The sequence below is a fragment of the Scomber japonicus genome, chromosome 9 (assembly GCF_027409825.1).
Source record: "Scomber japonicus isolate fScoJap1 chromosome 9, fScoJap1.pri, whole genome shotgun sequence".
NCBI classification, from domain to species: Eukaryota; Metazoa; Chordata; class Actinopteri; order Scombriformes; family Scombridae; genus Scomber; species Scomber japonicus.
The window spans coordinates 31268479-31289122 of record NC_070586.1 but is presented as its reverse complement, the minus strand read 5'-3'; positions in this window follow the sequence as shown (position 1 = coordinate 31289122).

The following is a 20644-nucleotide window of genomic DNA, read 5'->3' as shown; positions in this document are numbered from 1 at the left end:
GGAGAACCTTTGAGGCATAACAAACACCCTGAACAGAGAGGAGGAGTGCCAAACGAAGTTGCCTGAATAAAAGCTATGAGTGCTAGATGAGGATAGCAGCAACAGAGTCAGTGTGGCAGCATGAGGTGGTGAGGCTCATGTCCAGTTTGGTCAGGGGGCGAGACCACGACAAGGTACTGACAGAGAGAATACGGGACCTCCAACTGAGTACCTGACATATCTCTCCATCCCTTCCTCCATCCCTCCCTCTGTTTCTGTCTCTCTCTCTGTCCTCACACTGAGCTCTTTAATTCATTCTGCCTACTCCTTCTTTAACCGTGCTAGCTGAGCTCCGTGCAACCACATCGCACTCAGAGAATCCAGATGTTCCAGGCATCCACAACATCAAAGGAAAAGACAGAAAAAAGTACCCAAGTAATCACGAGAGTGTCTCATTTAGGTCCTGCTACAAAGTCATATTAAATAGTCATACGTTTTCTGGTGCACTGCAGAGGAGAAAAAAAAGGCACATCAAAAAAAAAAAAAAAACACATTTTCAGCAAATCGCAAAAACCTGAAATGTGACGACATTTAAAATTCCTAAGAGGTGTGCAAAAAAAAAAAAAAAAAAAACCTGACAGAAGTGTTTGCACTCCTGCTATTACTCATTCTGCTGATCTTGTATGTGACACCATTACAACTGCAGCTTTTTTTGTTGTTGTTTTTGTTTCTACAAAGCTGGTGATTCAATGCTTTATGAATAGAACAAAAAAATATGTTTGTACAGAACAAGCAAATCTAGACTTAACCTTCCCTTTCAAGAGCCCTGAGGGACAGATTAGTTTGAAACAAAGGCATCTTAGAAAATTGATCCAACGATCAGCGCGCGGCATTGGGCTGAGTCATAACTTATTACTTGTGAGCGCTGCACGGTAGCGCCTGTTACTGTGAGACTCGACTTTGGGCATCCGCCTCAAAATAGATGCAAGAAACCAGAGCCTGTAAAATGATCACATTACAGCATTGTTGGGCTTCTATAAAAGCGGATGACATGTTTGACTGCAGCTCTGTGGTGTTTAATGGTGGTGAGGGTTTTTCTTTTTGTTGTCTGAAGCGGTTTCTGTTGCTCATGTTTCATTGCCCTGGAATCACTGTTTTTTGATACAATGCAACAGCTTAATGTCAAAACAGTTTGCTATCAGCCTCCGTGTCATCTGTAACCACATGTGCTTCAGGTACTTGTTGTGCTCTGATTTTAATGACCAAGCACACACAAGTCTACTGTACACTTAAGAAGGAGCAGAAACATTATTCTGCTTCTACTGACTTGAAGTGGTCAACAATACACACCCCCTACTGTCTGTTTTTTCCCTTCTCTCTCTCTTCCCCTCACACACACGCACACACATACGCACACACCGAAGTCAGGGGTGGGGGTGGTGGGGGGCAGCTTCCATAAATAGAATGGAAAGTAGGCAAGTGGCTGCTGGGAGTGGCTTTTACTGGGAATATGATCGATTAAAAAGCAATTTGCTCCTCCGCTCGAGCCCTGCACTCCTAAATGACAGCCCCCCACGGTCCAGATGGAGCTCTGTCGGGTTGGAAAAGCCTGCCTGCCCTGCCTGCCACCCCCACCACCCCTTCTACACACACACACACACACACACACACACACACAAAAGACACACAAGCTCAAGCCTCAGTCACAGTCTGGTAGGCACCTGGAAAGCGACCAGGCAGAAACATCCAAGCAGCCCCTGCTGGTCTGACAGAAAATATAGACTCTGTTCTGACATATAGAGTATTCCAAAAAAGCTGAAACAGAGGCGAGAGGGCAGGTTAAGACAAACAGGAACAGAACGGTGCACGGCTCAAACGCAGACGAGGCGATGAGTTTGATTCAGTTTACTCTGTCAGAGTGCACTGAACCAGCACCTGCCTGTCCTGCAGCTACTGCACACTGCACACAATACACAAAAACACAACACACAACAACATCCAGTATGGTGACGTTTGTAATAAGACACCAATAGTATTCATTTATAGAGGCAGAATTTGAGATTACCTTCCAAATCATGCTGTTTACTTCTATTGGAATAGATTGAAGTGTCAAGTCTTGATCTTATTTTAACTTGGGGATTTCCCATCTGGAAAAAATAGTCTCGTCTACTAGTTTATATAACTGAGGAAGAAAAACTTCAGGGAATCACCCTTTCCCCTGTTATTTATAGAGGCTGATAATACTGTACCAGCTCATTTTTGATAAGCTTGTAATGGCAAATTTACTAATTACTGGGGGAAAAGTAGGAATGTACCCATCCTATTTGTAATAAGGGCTGATACTGACCTCATTAAGCAGATCTGGCATCAGCCTGACAATTATATTAAATAGTTTCTTTGTCAATGTTATTATTTAGTTAAGCGTTTTCACTACCACCTACATTCTTCTAATAACAGTGAAGCTTTTTTTGCACCATAAGAATCCCAGGCCTTCTGTAGTTACAGATATTTTAAATTTGGGGAATGGAAAGCACTTTGTATGAATACAGTACTGCTGATTGTTCTCCTCACTGTCATCCATAGAGACAATGCATCCTTTGGTCCCAAACATGCTGCATGTGTATCTGATCACCTGCTGGGAAAAGAGGCTGGGTTGAAGATGATATGGGAATATGGGAAGGGGACCATATGGGCCCTGGCTGCACTTATCAGGAGATTGACCCATGGGTGATACTGTTGGCGATGATACCAAACAACACAATTATCTGTGCCTTCCAGGTTGTGGAGATGTGAGTGGATAGAGAAAACTAAATTATATACTTTTAAAAAAAGAACTCCCAATAAACCTTATGAGCTATACCCAGGGCAATGATAACATTTATCGTAAATTTGATCAAACTAGAGGGCACATTTCTCCCTGTCATCAAAAAATTGAGCTAAATTGATGTCTTTACCCTGCACATCCCGGTGAAACTGTGACTGAAGTTTTTATTTTTATTAGTTTCATAGCTAAGAAATGTTTGCTGTTTAATGATAGACATTTCAGATCCAGATCTATCAGCAGGGGTTCCACTGCAAAAACATAACACTGACAGAGCTAAAAGATAAACACTGCTAGAAGTGCCTGGGAGGATGTTCTCTGTTTCCATAGGAACGCAGGTAGTAAGTGATGCTGCGGGTGGTGGAGGCATTATACAGCAAAAAAAACACTATCATGGTTTCTTACCTGAAACCTGCTTTTACATCAGCTATAGAGTCAGGGATGGCAATGTCTGCTGGTCGATCTAGTTCATTCCAGGCTGAAATATCACAACAACTAACTGATGGATTGCTATGAAAGTTTGTACAGACATTCATGGTCCTTAGAGGATGACTCCTAATGTTTTTGTAATCCCCTGACTTTCCTTGTATTGCTACTAGCAGGTCCAATTTTTCATTTATCCTGTGAAATATCTCAGCATCTACTTGATGGATTGGCACAAAGTAGTGTATAGACATGATTGCTCCCAGATGATGAATCCTACTGACTTTGGTTTCTGTGACTTTGCCTCTAGCACCACCATTAGGTTCACATTTGTGGTTTTGAGTGAAATGTCACGGCAACTATTGATTGATGGCATAATGACATTTGGTACAGACTTACAGTATCCCTCTCAGAATGAACTGTAATCACTGTGGTCATCTCCTGATTTTGCATCTAGTGCCACCATCAGGCCATATTTGAATTTGTCCAGTATTTTGTTTTATGAGGAAATGCATTCAAAAGTGATGACATTCCCATCAGCCTCAGTTCTATTCCATTTACTGCTAATTAGAACATTTTAATATGGTAAAGGCTATGTGAGCAAGCCACATAAGGGTCCAAATAAAAGGCACAACTAAAACCTACAACTAGATAGTCACTGAACACAATTAATGATCACATAGTAGATGGAATGTAGCTTTTAATCAATCTTTATCAGATTTTCTGCATTAATTTTCCAGTATGACACAGGATTCACACCTGCAGCATGCCTACTTTCCTAACCTTTCAGCAACACTTCCCCAATTATCTTCACTGTCTGCAGTTCTTGGCTCCAGCAGAGCTTGGCTTCAGACCCCAGACTTAGTGGCTGGAGGTTAATTGATACTGACAGATGACGTAACGTGGAAGTCATTTGCAGGAGGATCTGGCTTCTTTATCAATGACAGTAGCTACTCCTCTCTCTCTCACACACACACACACACAGTTGAGAGGGAGGGAGGGAAGCAACAGATGTGAAGACTCATGTTCCCACATGCACAGTGTTAGCGGCTAATGACTACATTCATGACAAAGCTTTAAATTATGTGAATTATGTAAATGATCATTATTAATATGTAAATCTAAAAGTAATACATATTATCTTTCATTTTCACACTAAACTGCTAAAATTCTGCTCAGCACCACTCGTGTGTGTATGCTAATGAAACTGCAGCCAGCAGACGGTTAGCTTAAGCATTAAAACTAGAAGCAGGGGGAAAAAACTAGCCTGGCTTTGTCCAACAGTAATACAATTCGACTTGGAGGACCTCTAAAGCTCACTCATTACTACCATCTTGTTTGTTTAACTCATACAAAAAACTGTTTCCCCCTGTGCCAAATCTTGATGCTAAGCTTATCGTCTCCTGGTGATATCAAGTGATATCAATCTTCATGTAACTTTAGGCAAGAATAAACTATATATTTACCAATATGTCAAAGGATTTCTTAAAGTTTGCATTATTTGCATACAAATGAGGCCTGAGCTTCACTAATCTAAAGGCTACTAAACCGTTACTGCCAAGAATCGAACCCTTTAACTGATGTCTTTTGTCAATGACTCAGTGACCTTGCATGGTTGATCAGGAGTTCCGTGGTCACTGCTAATTGGATCAAGGGATAGTTGGGGTGGGGGAGCAGGGGGTCTTACAGGATTTCCGTGAGGAGAAACAACCAGAATTAAATCCACTCTGGAGAGAAAGAAGAAGAAAAAATAAAAACAACTCAGAAATTTCCTTGCTTCGTCTTTCACCCACTCAGAGTGGCTGGCTGATTGATATTCTTATGAATGTTAATACTAAAACACCTTTTCCAAAGCCCACCTTGATAGAATTGATTTCCCTTAAAAATAATTCAGCCGAGGCATATAATGGAAACTAGTAAAAGTGCCTCAAAGGCTGGATACGATGGTTTTGAAGTGAAAAAAAAAGTTTCTTCCGTGATTCTCTTCAGTATAAAAATGACTCTCTGTAGACTGCAGATCCAATCTTCCAACTATGGAACAGATTTAATATAGGTACATCAGCTTTTGACTTTATGACCTATTGTCTCCTGCTCCATCTTCTATCATAAAATATTCAGATTCGAGGGCGCGCAGATTAATAAGAAGCTTATTGCTGCTGTTGCAGAAAATCCTCGAAACACTCATTTCATTTTGCTGTTCTTAAATTAACATAAACTAGTTCTTTATGCATATTTTTCTGACTCTGAGGCCTCACAAAACGCATAAAAACACAAAATGCATGACTGTCAATCTGAAAAATAATGCTTTTTCTTTTTTAAATCGATCCATGAAAGGGCCTGTCAGAGTCTCCATCTCACTTCTCGTCTCACGTCTGATAGGTTGGAAAATGGGTACAGCGAGAGAGAGAAACGTGTGCTGACACTTCTACTTGATATGGCATTAAAAGCTACAGCCTTCTATTACGGTTTATGGATTAGCCAGTTGCAGCTCTCCCACACACACACATACACACATACACACATACACACCGCTTTCTCTGGCACAACCAACGTACAATAGTTGCCAAGTCTGCTGCCTGCAACAAAAGATGGAAAGAATTAGAGAAATGGAAATGGTGATTCAACACTGTTATGAAAACTGGAGCGCAGTGTGCACTGACAGAGTGAAAACCCATTCAGACGGACTTAATACGCCGTGGAATCTCTTCCCCGCCCAGACCCCCCTATTTGTGGCACTCAAAAATGCAAACAAAAATCCACTGTATTGTCCCAGAGTTTTTACACACACACACACACACACACACACACACACACACACACACACACACACACACAGACACACACCTAAACCAACTTTCCCTATGCTCCCTGTCTGTCTGGCTTCCTACATTTAAGATTCAAGATATTTAATTGCCATGTCGCCCAGCTGATTAGAATACGTCTCAAGTTTGAGACAAATACTGTAGCAGATATTCAAGAGTTAAATATAAAAATGAAGAGAGATTTAGCAAAATAATGAGATGAAATCTATACTTGTCACAAAAGAAAAACGGGCGACTTTGAGGTAGATTTTTAAATTGCACAAATGGGACCGCAACTAATTACCACATCCTAAATATTTTGCACATTCAGTACATTTCAGTCCATTTATATACTCAGCCTACTTCACCTCACTTCTCCTTTCACATCCAACAAAGTTACACCGTATCGAATTCTCCCCATGGAAAGTGCAAGTACAGACCTTTCTGACATCTATTTAAGCCTTCAGCAATATATATCTGAGTCTGGAACCCGTCCAGGAGCGGTAAATACCTGTGCAGAGGCAGCGGCACTGCAACGCTACAGAGGAGATTGGTATTCAGAGTGGCAGCTCCTAAATAGCCCAAACTATTACATAAAGGTAAACAAACCACATTGTGCCGAATCATATCAGCCGTGTGCTGCAGCAGGTGGATAAACTGACAAAGGCTGATGTGCTCATCAAATAGTGTAATAATATGTTTTTCTGTATTATCAGTCTCTGCGGTGGAGGACAGGCCGAAAGCCGCCGCGATTGAAGCACAAAGAGAAAGACAATAAGAGAGCAGGAACAGAGAGATGGCAGAGGCAGACAGAAAATGGGCCAAGCAGCTCAAAGTGAGCTGTTAAGTTTTCAGTGATGACTTCCTTCGCCGGGGAAGCAAAGCGGGCCAAACTGTAGAGTAATGTATGGTAGACGATGTTTCGCAGTGGCTGTCAAACCTTTTTTTTGTTGTTTTTCGGAAATCATAGCCGCGTCGCTCAGATAATGAGCCTCGCAAGTTTGGATAAAGGAACACAGAAGCACACACACAAACACACTTTTTGTTGGTGTTGTATCAGCCACAGCAGCTACATCCAATTTAAATTGTGTCTGCAGCCTGCCAGGAGAGAGAGTCCAAAAAATGAGAGAAAGTAGGGAGAGACGGTACGGTGGCGAAGACAGGAATAGTGGGATAAAAAGAGATAAAAAGAGGTTCAATGGTGGGAGAAAAGAGAGAAAGACAAGAAGGATATAAAAAAAGATGTAGAGAAAGGATAATGGTGTTGATGGGGATTTGGGGAGCAGTAGTGGAGCAGTAGTGGACTTCTTGTGTTTATCCTTCATGAGGGAGCTTCGTGGCAGGCTGTCTATGCTCCTGTCAAACAGCATCAATGCTCTCCTTCTGTCTGGAAACAAGAGTTGTGGTTGTTTATCCATCCAAATCCTGCAGGACCTTTCACTCACTGTAGATCTAATTGAAGCACACGTTCAAAAGCTGTCTCTTGTCTAGTTGATTGCACAAACTATACAGATACACAAACACAGTGGCACGGGGGTTGTTTAGATTAACACTGGCACCTCAGACCAACAAAGGGTTTGTATCAGATCTACATGTGTGTCCTCTGAGTGTTCAGGTGGAGACTCCAAATTGCTGGTGCGAATGATAGTCTGGGTAGTGCCCGTGATGTTGCCTGGCAACCTCTCAAGGGTAAACTCCACTTCTCACACAATATGAACCACATCCATGGAGTACACCTGTACACCACTGCAGCAAGGTGTGAAGTTACACCATTGGCAGTCAGCAAAAACAACATTTTAAGGTGGTGTAAAAAGTTTCAATACTTGAAGATTTCAGTTTTTATTGACTTGGCAACACCCATGATGGTAACAGCAGGTGCTCTTATTCACAATAGAAGCCAGCCTGGGTTTCACCAGTTGAACGCGTTTAATGGGAAAACAAATGCAGTAGACTGTTCAGTCACATTAGCAGTAACTTAATACAACTCTGACTCTGTGTATAAGAGCACAAGAGCAATCTGCTACATACTGTAGAGAGCTATTTCCTCATTGGAAATACATTACTTGTGGTGAAAAACCATTAATAGTATCAAAAATGGGTTTTGATTTCATAAAAATCTTAATGATTATAATTTTAAAGCACTCTCATAATCTACTCCTTAATAGGAAAGCTATTACAGTCTGACTATATTGATAGTGAGACTTGAGATTTACAAATACTTTTATAGTGTACTGCATATCTTTCAATATTAACTTTGTATATACTGTAAACACATGGCATGAGTAAACATGTTTAGTGTTTCTGAATGAAGTTTGTTAATAACTGAGATCATGAAAAAGCATGTTGTGCAAACATGCTTTGCCAGTGCTCCCTGGTGGACAGTCAGGCCTCTGGGCACAAATATACTTTGCATCATACATATCTGTATAGGCCAATATTTGCCTATACTCTACATAAATGTAGTTTCTATATACAGTGGGACAATGAGATGAGAGCTACACAGTTATAGAAATGAAATGAAAGACTGTCCTAACGCTCTATACAAGAATCCACTTTGCTGAAGCGTCCTTGAGTGAGTCATGCGACTCCTACAAATTCACTTGTAGTTTTTTAGTTGGCTGACCCCGACCCCTGACCTTCCTCAAGTATGTAAGTGAAAGTGACTTTCATTATCTGAAATATTAACAATATACCGAGAACTTGAGTTGTCCTTGTGCGCTAGACATTGAAAGAGAGAATGAAACCATTTGTGCAGTATTGAGGTTCAAAAAGGTCACTACTGTTCTCCCCTCCCCCTCCAGAGACATTCAGCATTTACAGGAAGTGAGCATTAGCATTTTGACTGATAGCTACTCTCAGAGACGGATATGGATGCACAATGCAGGGCCTGAGTACACAATACACAATAGAAGCCCATAAATCATGTTTTTTTTTCTTCTCTGCTGTTAGCCACACGGCTCTGCTGCTTTTCACTGGGTGGTTGGAGGTTCATGATTCATTTTAGCTCCAGTACCAATCATGTTGCAGCAACAGGCTGGATATATGGTAGTTGCTGTATGTACCTGGTTGCTGATGATTACTGTATCAGGTTTTGGTATCAACTTTTCTGCTCTAACAAAAGGTCAGAGTGAGGTTACCATAGTAACTATAAAGTGATCATAAAACAAACTCTCTGTTATAGTAAAGGCCTTACTGTGCTGTCAATGCTAAGACGTAAATAGTGTCTTCAATTGCATGTAAACCCGCAGCTCGTCTTCCAACGCTCATAGATGACACATCCTCAGCCCAGTTTGAAGCTGCGCACGCTCGACTGTGGCTAATTTATCTACGAGTCATTTTCTTCAGGCTCTTAAACAACGGGGAAGCAGAACAAAAGTCTGTCATGTGTGACGTACAGTACAGTAACGCAGACTTAGCCTCTGGAAAAACTGCCTCCATTTACTGCATCAAGAAGGGATAAAACGCGGCCCGCGCCACTTAATTTATGATACAGAGAAAATTAATGGGTGCTGACAAGCTCAATAATTTTTCAGAGGCAACAGATAACGGTTATAATTATCAGCCGTGGAATTAAATAGTCAGTGGAGACAGTGGGCACTTACAGTGGTTTCTATGCATGTGTGTGTGTGTTTATACAAGTGTGTGAACGTTCAATATCGTCTGCTGGCCAAAGCCGGGCCCCATTAATGGCAGACCTTGAGTGTTAATGTGATATTGTTTGGTTTATTACAGTCCGGTGTGTGCCAGGACCCTGACTACAGAGAGCTGATTCCATGCCAGCACTCACTCAGTCTTTCTTTCTCTGCCTCCGCTGCTTGACATAAACATATTACATCTACACGAGTCTTTTCCCTCAACCGACTGTATTATAGAACAATGGCTCAGCTGTACCACCAGCTGTGAGGAGCTGCCATTTTTTCTTAAAGCTGCACTGAATGCCTTAGTGTCAGGAAGCGATCATGCACTGCGTTATGATTCATTACCCCCACTCGTTTAAGGCGATGGTAATCAATGGTTGCTCTTCTGCATAGCGAGCTGAGCCATGGTGATGGCTTTACAAAAAAAAGAAAAGCTTTTCATGAGAGAGAAACAGATAGAGGAAGACAGAGGAAGATACAAAGTAAGTATGAGCTTGTCTGTGGCAGATGCCTGACTTTATAGTGACCTGCATGCTGCTTCACACACACACACACACACACACACACACACACACACACACACACACACACTCCAATAGGCTGAGCCCATAAACACAAAAGAAATTAACTCTTTCTGGGGCACTATGAGCATGCCAGGTAACTTGATTTATGTATCTCTCTCTCTCTCTGTGTGCCTGTGCTCTAAATCTATTAGTCAGAGAGCAGAGATTATGGAGAGCACAGCTGCCCTCTATGGGTGTGAAAACATTCCCACACGCTATCAGAGAGGCAATGATTTCTTCTTCTTCTGCTGCTGCTGCTGCATCATGGCTGGAAGACACAGAGAGGTGCTATTGTTGGATCTCAGGTGTTTAGCACTATTTAGTCTGCTAATCTTGCTAATGTTGCCTCCCCGCCTGCCCCTGTCTTGCAGAGTCATCAGAGGCAGCTCCAGCCACACGGAAAAATAGGAGGATTTATCGACGTAGTACAACATATCTTTCTTGCTAGAATGTGTTCATATCATTTTTTATGCTTTTGGAGTACACTCTCAACCCTTAACCCCCCACCGCACAATGCTGTGGTTTCAAATTCTGTATTTCTGCACGCCAAGTTCAATATAGTACAAGGGAAAGCAGTGTTTGTCTTTGCTTTGTCTTCACTGCCCCGTGCCGAGGACACAAACCATAAAAAACAAGGTGGAAACACACAGGACAGAGGAGAGGGGGAGCTGGACGGTGATAGATTTTATAGAGCGGGCCAAGTAAATGGGTCTGTGTGTACACTGACTGAGCTTTCGAGAGCCAGCGGAGGCCGCGGTTCATATTTCTAAGTCAGCTGGCCTCTCGGCTGCACCGCAGAGACCCCTGGAGATCTAGGAAGCATGTTGCTCTGGAGGGAGGCCGTGTATAATCCTCCCAGCCACTCAGAGGTCTTCCCCTGATCATAACCAACATGCTGTGATGTGTGATCCAGCAAAGACCTGAGAGGATGAAAGCGAATATATAAGATCTCCATCTCTGAAAAAAACATTCATTACCATGTCAAAGCCGGTCAAGTTCGGGTTTTCAGAGCAAAATGTTTTTTTGGTGGAAAAACACTGGTAGTGGATTTAAGAGGTCGTAATGAAGATCAAGGAAGCCTGAAATATGATTCCAGCTACTATTTGATTCTCGTTTGGAAAGCTGAGAGTCAACATGATATTGAAAACAGCTGTCAGTTAGTGGTGTGCTGAGGAAACACTGATGATTACAACTTGTGAAAGTATTTGTTTGTTTTTAGTGTGGCTGAGTGTTGAACCAGCCTGTTGCATGTACAGAACTAAATTAGAGCTGTAACAAATGATTATTTTCATTATAGATTAGTCCGGAGATTATTTTCTCAATTGATCAATTAGTTGTAGATTACTGTTTGCCACAGCCCAAGTTGAAGTCCTCACATCTTGTTTTGTCCCAATGAACAGTCCACAACCTAAAGATATTCAGTTTACTGTCACAAAGGACTAAATAAACCAGAGAAAAACATTCGAGAAGCTGGAACCTGACCATTTAAACTTTTTTTTTCTTAAAAATTACAATGAATTGACTGTCAAATAATTGGTGATTGATTAAACAGTTGACAACTAATTGATTGATTGTTTTGCTTTAGTATGAATTAGCCTGGATAACTGCACCATAAGCTATATCCTGCTCTAATAGCTGCATTGTATTCATTTGACAGGCCCCACAAAGAAATCAAATACTATATTATACTGCATAATACAGATTTATCAGAGATTAGATTGTGCACTATATTAGACATATAAAAAGCAAAAATCTGACGCATACTGCTATAGGTAGATAGTCACAATGCAGCACTGTGGCTCATCAATATTTCAGTTTGGGACCAATGCATGGGTGAACTTAATCACCAGACCATATAGGTTTCAAACAGCTGAATAGCTGAGTGACAGGTTGACCGAATAAAGGAGGAAAAAGCCACGGCAAATCACTGCTTTCCAGTAAAAAGCACTTAAAGCAAAAAAAGAAGAAAAGACAACTAATACACAACTAAATTTTAACAGATTAAAATGTCATTAAACATGAGTGTCATTAAACATGAGACATTCATTTTAAAATCAAAATGAAACTCAAGGATTCTGAAGGTATGGACACTGAGCCTTTGAGATATGGCAGGAAGAAAGTATGCTGCATGGAAAACATAGATAAGAAAAATATGTACAGTTGGAGCACCCAAGTAGCCAAATGATTAGTGTGAATGCCACATAACCACAACGCACCTGGCTCCATTCCAACCAGGGACTGTGTTGCATATGCCCACCTCTCTCTCCCCCTGTTTCATGTCTGCCCCTTCAGTATATATATATAAGTATATACTATAAGTATATGATCCCAAATCTTTACAGTGTGCAAAATAACAGCAGTAGAACATATCCTAAATGTATCGTGCAGAAGAACACACAGGCATGCAGATGTATGCACGCATGAATTACCAAATGCATTCAGTGAGTGAGAGAGAGAGAGAGAGAGAGAGAGAGAGAGAGAGAGAGAGAGAGAGAGAGAGAGAGAGAGAGAGAGAGAGAGAGAGAGAGAGAGAGAGAGAGAGAGAGAGAGAGAGAGAGAGAGAAGAAAAAAGAAACGTCAAAGACTGAAGTTGTGCTGTGATCACCAGTATGCCTGAAAATACAGTTTGGCACTTTGGCACTTCACCAGACCACTCTACATATCGAACGGAGCAGAGATGAAGCAAATTCCCTTCTCCCGGTGTCAGGAAGCCCTGCATAAACTCCCTCCCATTAGAGTTGCGGGAGTCAGGTAATGGAACGAGAGTCTGCCTTGGCTGCTGCTCCTCCTGCCCTGTCATCCATGGCCAAGATCTACCAGAGGCCGAGCTGCTCTCAAGCGAGAGGGGGGAATGTGAGCAAAGATCACTGCAGCGTGGAGTGAGGCTAAGAGGCAGCCACTCAGACTCTTACACCAGTTACTGCTCTGCAACATGCTCTATTATACTGGATTGCTAGACTGTGGGCTGCCAGACAATATGAAACACATTGTGGCAACACTTACAGTAACGCTGAGAGAAAACACACTGTATCAATAATAATGAATCACTCAAACCCCTCGTCCAAACTCTGTCTCGTTTACTCAGTCGCTCACCCACGCGCTCGGCTAAGTCACTTTCGCGGGCACTTGCTCGCTCGCTCATTTGCTCATTCACTCGCTCGCTCCATCGTACGCTCGCTCAGCAATTCTCTCATTCATTCACCCACGAAAATACATGCAAACACACACTTAAGACTGTTTCTAGAACATCTTATAGAGTAAAAAAAGAGAAAGATACAAAGATGCTGAAAAATGCAGAAAAACAAGACATGCTAAGTAGTTGCCATGTTAATGATATATAATATTTTTATTATTTGTATATATCTGATCAGTTCAACACATTTATTGCATGTCTGTCGTTGTAGTATAAAAGGATTTATCTTGCTATTATCAACAAATGTTTTAACTTTCTTTCACAATGGAATACTGGTTTTGGTGTTTTAATTGGATTGACAATAATAAAAAATACAGAGTCAGGTGTAACTTTAGGGTGAGGTTAATGGCCACAGCATGATACCAAGAGTGGTGAAAATGAAGAAATCAGAAAAAAAGGAGCATTAAACAGTCAGACGATAATGATTTATTTCCTTCATTCCTGTTTCAGTGCCAGCTTTAACAGCTATTATTTATACAGGTTACCTCATCCCTTGGCTACACATTGTTTCAAAATATACAGCTCATCAGGATGAGTGACAAGTTGTGGGGTGGGAACACGAGGAGTGTTAGGGGAGACTAACACTTTCAGTATTCCAATAGTAGGGGGAAAAAAATGAGCTAAGTAATAAATTTCCAGCAGCTGCATATTTTACACCACATTTGTCATATGTATATTTTTATCTTGTTTTTAAAGCATCATTTTTAATTATCTTAATCCAGTCGTCATGGGAAATGGTGAAAAAAGCAGGAGACATTTTCCTGACATGTGCTGTATATGTCACTCAGGTTCAGATACCTCTGAGCAAGCTGTAATGAAACCACCAAAAGATGCACTGTGCCTCTTCAAAAAACACAATACACTGACTGGACTTTGAGGGGGGGACTCTTTATTTAAAGGTCAAAATGAAAAACAGCCCTGGTATCCCCCACAGGGAAGGTTTCAGTGGTATTTGTTGGATACATGCAGGACTATCAGATGATTTCCCTCAATTCTGAGTTCCTTGAAAAACAGTTTTCCCCTTCACAGCCCAGGGGGCGAATGCATCACTGGTAGTCGATGACATGTTTACAGCTGCCTTGTCTTCATTATGATCATCCAGGATGAAATACAGTAGGAAAAAATGCTTTTTTTCCATATGTAGAATGGTTGTAACCACAGACTGAATCAACATTACTCTTTAAGTCACTGAGATATCATCTAAATGTAAACACGCTTCATGTTGCAGCTAGTATCTTAAATGTAAAAGCCACATATATATTCAGCAGAGCATACTGACCTACAACGTATTACTTCTAGAAAAACATACATGTAATTTACTGTATTTTTTCTTCCAGAAATATGCAGAGGCCTGCTCCAAGTTCAACAGAGAAAGCATAGTCTCTGAGGAAACCAGTGGCTAAAACAACAGTGAAAATATCTGGGGTAGAATGGCTGAAAAAACTCACCCTGAAAATATTTTGACATATCTTGACCGCTTAAATCTCCCATTTTTCACATTTTCATATTTCATAACTGTGATTGTTTGAATTCCGCACATTCTCCATTTGATAAAGACGTGACTGGGTCCAAATTATGCAGGGAAATCTCACTGACATTTTAATCGACCCATCAAAGTTGTCGTGAAGTGAAGTGAAGTAAAATCACAGTGTCCTCTTCAGCAATATTAAAACCATCTTTTTACATAGAAGTTTCTTTCTATTCTCAACATTTCTCCAACACTTTTATTCTCCTAAACTCTGCTGCAGAAATGACATATCATATCAGATATATTACTACCATTACCCTCCAATATTTGCACACGCTCTATTTCCTCATAAGAGAGTTCAGCTTAATTTATCACAAATCTGCATCCTTTTATGTAAAGTATTATGGAAAATCCTTCTCTCAGAGCAGTAAACACTGGAATCATTTTATGTTGACAATGAAATCAACTTTTTGCCATGCTTTAATTGCTCCTATAGTTTCAAATGAGAAGCCAAATCTTTCAGGGCTAATATGTTTAACGGGACATGTAGAAGACTAATATTGCGAACATGCTCCTTCTCCTGTTTCCTGGCCTTAAGTCTTTTTTCTTATCTACGTTTTCCGATACCTTAATGACCGGATATCTAATTTGTCTTTCCTCTGCAGGACAGAAAATCCAATGAACACAAGTTATGCATCTGAATTACAACAATACAAATGTTCTGTCAGATATTTGCAATGGATGATTGATCTCTACCTCTGACTAAGATCCCCCAGACGGCAGCGATCATGTGCATGGTCGGTCCAATGATTTGCAACCTGCTGGCCCATCTTGCTCCGATATAATACCAGAGCCAATTTAGCATGGGAAAAAACTAGTGACTGAGCATGGAAGGGTTACTCATTAGCTTCACCTGCATACAGTAGAATACAGTTGAAATGGGTTTGAACCTGTTGAGCGTGTAAAGTTGGCGTGCTGGTCCCTGCTTTTCATTATTAAATCTAATTGGACACACAAATCCCATGTTTGATATTAGCCTTTTATAAAACATCAGCCCTGATCAATATTACATTTTAATACCATTAATAATGGATCAAATGACTATCTTTAATGTGAATGGTGTCGCTACTAGTGAACAACCCACAGAGAATTATCACCTGATTCTAAATGACCTCAGCTCTACTCGGTTTTGGCATCATTCAGCTTTTTATTTAATATTTTGGCTGATCCTCACCTCTCTCATTAATCTTTTCAACTACGTGTTAAAAAAGATAAATGATTAATGCATTGTAGGCTACTTGCCCAGCACCAATCAGCAGACTAGCTGATGAATATAGTGAAGCATTTAGTAGCTAAAGAATCATTGGTGGAGACCAAAATGAAGCTAAAAGCAGAAGACTGAAAGAGTAAATATTTGACTTATATTCATCAGGTGTCCAAAATATTGTCTGTTCTTATTGCTGAGCCAGCACCAGTGTAACAGTTGAAGCCTCACACTTATCCAAGTAATGTTAGATTAAGGCAGACACATTCTTAAAATAGCTCCAACAGTCCCATGCATCACCAAATTCGAACTGTCACGCGGCCAGCAGGAATGCAGGTGAAAGTAACTGTGGGCATTTCATGGGAGTGGATACAAGCAAGGTGAGTCAGAGGCTGCAGCGAGCCTCATTCACTCTGCCTCATTAGCTATGGATGGATGGAGGTTCAGGGCCAAGGAGCTGTCGAGGCTTTACTCAGTCCCACACGAGCAAAAGCACAAATTAAAAAACGTCAATGATGTTCTGTGCATCTGAGCGTGGGGAGTTTTATATTTCTTGGCAAGCAGGTGTCCTTATTAAAATACACAAAAGCAAAAAAAAACCCCAACTATATAAACTATAATAAACTGTATTGAAATCTGGGACACTGAGAAGATTCATTTAATAGGAGTCAGCCCTGTCTGGGTTGCCTAACAGTCACTCGACCTCTTCCTGACATTAACAATCTTATAGCTGTACAATATAAAACCTTGACCTGTGTCAGTGTAGGAAGTAAAAGACACAGCAGAGGCAGGGGGAGGGGGGGCACCCATCAGACCCCTGACATCAGGTCTGACGTGAACGTTCTCCACGATACACCAGGGAAGGCATAAATCCAGCATGAAGAACTGCGGTGAAGATAAAGCCCACCGTGAAAACTCCTCCAAATCAGCGCCAAGGCAGTTAATCCAAATTAACTCTGCCAAGGCTCTCCTAACACTCCTGCACCTGTCAGTTTGGCCTGGGCTCTGAGCCCAGCAGCCACGCTGTAATCATCAGACCTCCACAGGAGAACAAATTACTCAGGAAAGTGTTCCGGATTATTAACAGAAACATGAAAGTATTGCCCAATAATAAATAATGTCCAAAATATCCGGAGCACATTAAAAAAACCTTTATATTTTTCCTTCATTACATTAAATGTGCAATATCAGTCAAGAACTTTGAAAACAAAGCTCAACATAAACCCTTGGATCAAAATATATCACCTAACCCTCCATGAGGAAGCTACCCTTTTACAAAATATCTGCTCAGCCTGGAAGTAACACTTACCATAGCATCACAGTCTTTACAGGCAAGAAAAAAAACGAGGTGGAGAAAATAGAGTGCGATAGAGGAATCTAAGAGTGGCACTATGGAATAAGAAATGTGAAGGATATGGAAATAGTATCTCCAGCAAAGGCAAGAAAACCCTTATACTGTGTTCAGAGGAAAAAGTCTGGTACGGCGAGAATTCATCTAAGTGAGAAATGTAATTGCAAACGTGATCGCCTTTTATCCTGGGAGTTTCTCCACAGTTAAAAGTGTGGCTATGGCAACAGTCTAGGCTGAGAGAAAGAAAAGAGCAAGGTAAAGAACAGAGAAAATGAAGGACAGATGACAGACATAAAAGATGTAGTATAGGTGGATGAAAACTGGCGGTCCTAATTCTATTTGATAGCAATCTCAGCATACAGTTTGAACTGAGCAAAGGAAAGAAGTCTTTGAGGGATGGTTAGCTTAGTTTATAATTACTCTTATTTTTATCTTGTCTGATCTAAAGTGAACAAAGCAAAAATTAAGTAAAATAAACTATGATAGAATGATGAGAATAAGCCGTGGTCTAAGAAGGAGTGGAGTAAGATAAAGTGCAACATGATAGACAATACAGTACAGTACAGTCAGGTAGCTGCTGTTCCAGTAGCAGAATGATTGTACTGTAATGAGGGTCCTAATGTCCTCGGAAGTTTGCACTACTGAGTCCAGTCTGAACTAGCAAGTACACAAGTCTAGACTGTATGTCAAATTGGCTTTAGTCAAGCCCGGTACACTACCTGGAGGCTTGGTCACTATGTGTTTCCACTTCCTTCATCCATTGTTTCAACTGAAAAGTCCTCTAGCGTTTCATACATGGTTTTGACCCAGTCTTGTTTTCCTTAAAAAACAGCTGCCTGATACATCTGGAAATGGTACTGATGTGTCACACAGAGAGAATGAATCAAAACCCCAAAGTTGCTCCACAGAGCTGCAGAGTTGGGTGATTATTCTCCGTGGGTTTATCACTGTATTACATATAGTGACTTGATTCACTGTTATAATAAAATACAAATTTAAACACTTTAAATGCACCTTTGATATTACTCTAAATCTAAACCTAAATCACCATCTTGCTAGTGCCCATTTTGTTGACCGACTACAAAAAAATCAGTATAATTATATTGAATTTTGACTACACTGGATTAAAAAAATCAGAATTTGGGATAATTAGTGCAAATGAATAAATATAGTAGTATTAGTAGTAAGTATTTTTGAACTGAGTAATTATTTTTTGTAAATGATCACTGCAGTTGTGCATGTCAGCGCAGCTGGCACACAGATAATCACTGCGCCCGATAGCGAGACAGGTCTGCTTTGTCAGTGTCCTGGTTATGTTGCGCCCAGCCTGTAGTTATATCACAAATCCAAAAATCCACATACTGTATGAAGAAGAGAGAAAAAAATATCAGTCTGACTTTCTGTCAGATTATTATGTGCTTAGAAGGAGGAGGGGAGGAGGAGGAAGAGATTAGAGATTCTCATTTTATATCAGAGCTGTACTTAAAAAAAAAATAGAGGAATTTGCTTCTGTGACAAGTATTGATGTGTAACCTTTCACAGGGTGATAATAACCTATGAGTTGCTGCTTCTCAAAGCCTGCCAGAAAAGAAAAAAACAGAAGGAGGGAGGACGCCACAGTGTTCTCTGTTTTCACCTTGAGTTGGGAGGAACATTTAGGCATTTTATGAGTGTCAAGCCATTACATATTCTCATAAAAATAGTGATAGCAGACAGGGAGGACAGCATTTTTTCCCTGTAGATAAGTTACTTACATAACACTTTTTGTTACCATTAAAAAAGGCTGACTGCATCGAAATTCCTGCTCATGAAATAATAAGCAGATTCGGTGCAGTCTTAGTGTAGGATAAAAATGTGGGAAGGGACATAAGGAGCTTTAATCAGCGAACGATCTGAGGCTAATGCACGGAGGCATAGTACAACTTGTCCATATGTAGATCTGAAGAGGGCTGCTCGCTTTCATTCCAGAGCACTTGTAGGTGCTGTCAAATATTGTCGTGAAAGGTTCAATCCCACAGTGCAGCTTAACCACTTATCCACATTAACTGCATGCAGCCTACTGTATGTCCAATGGACAGGCGCCTGAGAGAAAATGACCCCACCAGGAAGAGCCGTTTCGGCCCACGCGCTGGTTACGGAGTGGGCGGGATGGGGGCAGGCGATCGCGTAAGTATTTGGGGGACTTAGCTGACGTCACGGACCTCCCCTACCTCCCCCAGCTGCTGTTTGAACTAGATTTCAACTCAGCCGCAGTTCTGATATGTGTCGTGCCCTAGAAACCGCTGCAGAGTGGCTTAGCCTGACCTCGATATTTCAAACAGGCCAACATTGATGGCTGCTGGGCAAACAGGGGACCGTGGTCCGAGTCAGCGCCGTTAAACGACTTGTCACCGGGAGCCGGGAGAAGGAGCGGGCTCTGAGCCATGCTTGGGATTGGTCAACAGCTTTAGGATTACAGAGGTCATACAGAAAGATGTAGTCAAATATTGGGGGGGGGAGGAAGGAATATGAGCACATGCTGGAATCTGGCTCCCAGTATGCTTATTTTTTGTATAAAATTTCTATCATAACACATATTTTAGGCTATATTCTGAGTGATTTACAAAGACTCCTACAATGCCTCATGATTTTTTTATGAAGTACTTCAACTCTTTCCCAAAAGAGAAAAGGTAAAAGCACGCCAAACACCGAAGGAGCACTTCCTCGCTGTGTTTTATTGACAAGCTCTATGTATTTTTCAGTGTCAGCCAATACAAGAGGCCGCAGTCCAACTGTGGAGGCCAGAGTGAGGAACACATATGGCCAAGGTGCCTCCGGGGAGTATAAAGGCCAGACGCTCGTCATAACAGGCTAAACAAGCATATGGAACAAACAATACTTAAACTGAACTATCTATTCCTCAAAGAATACAGGCCTGTAATTACAGCGAGTGAATGCTGGAGCTGTCAAGCACCTTGTTTGGCAGATCACCTTGCTCATTTTCTCTGCCTTTTATGATGTTTAGAGAAAATTGCCTCTCTTTTAAAATGGAGAGTTTAAATATGTGTCTTGAATCTATATTCAACCGAATCAACCCGTGCCTTTAATATGGGTTGTTGAGTGCATTCAGTAAACAAAGACGGGCCCCACAGGTGGCAGACATC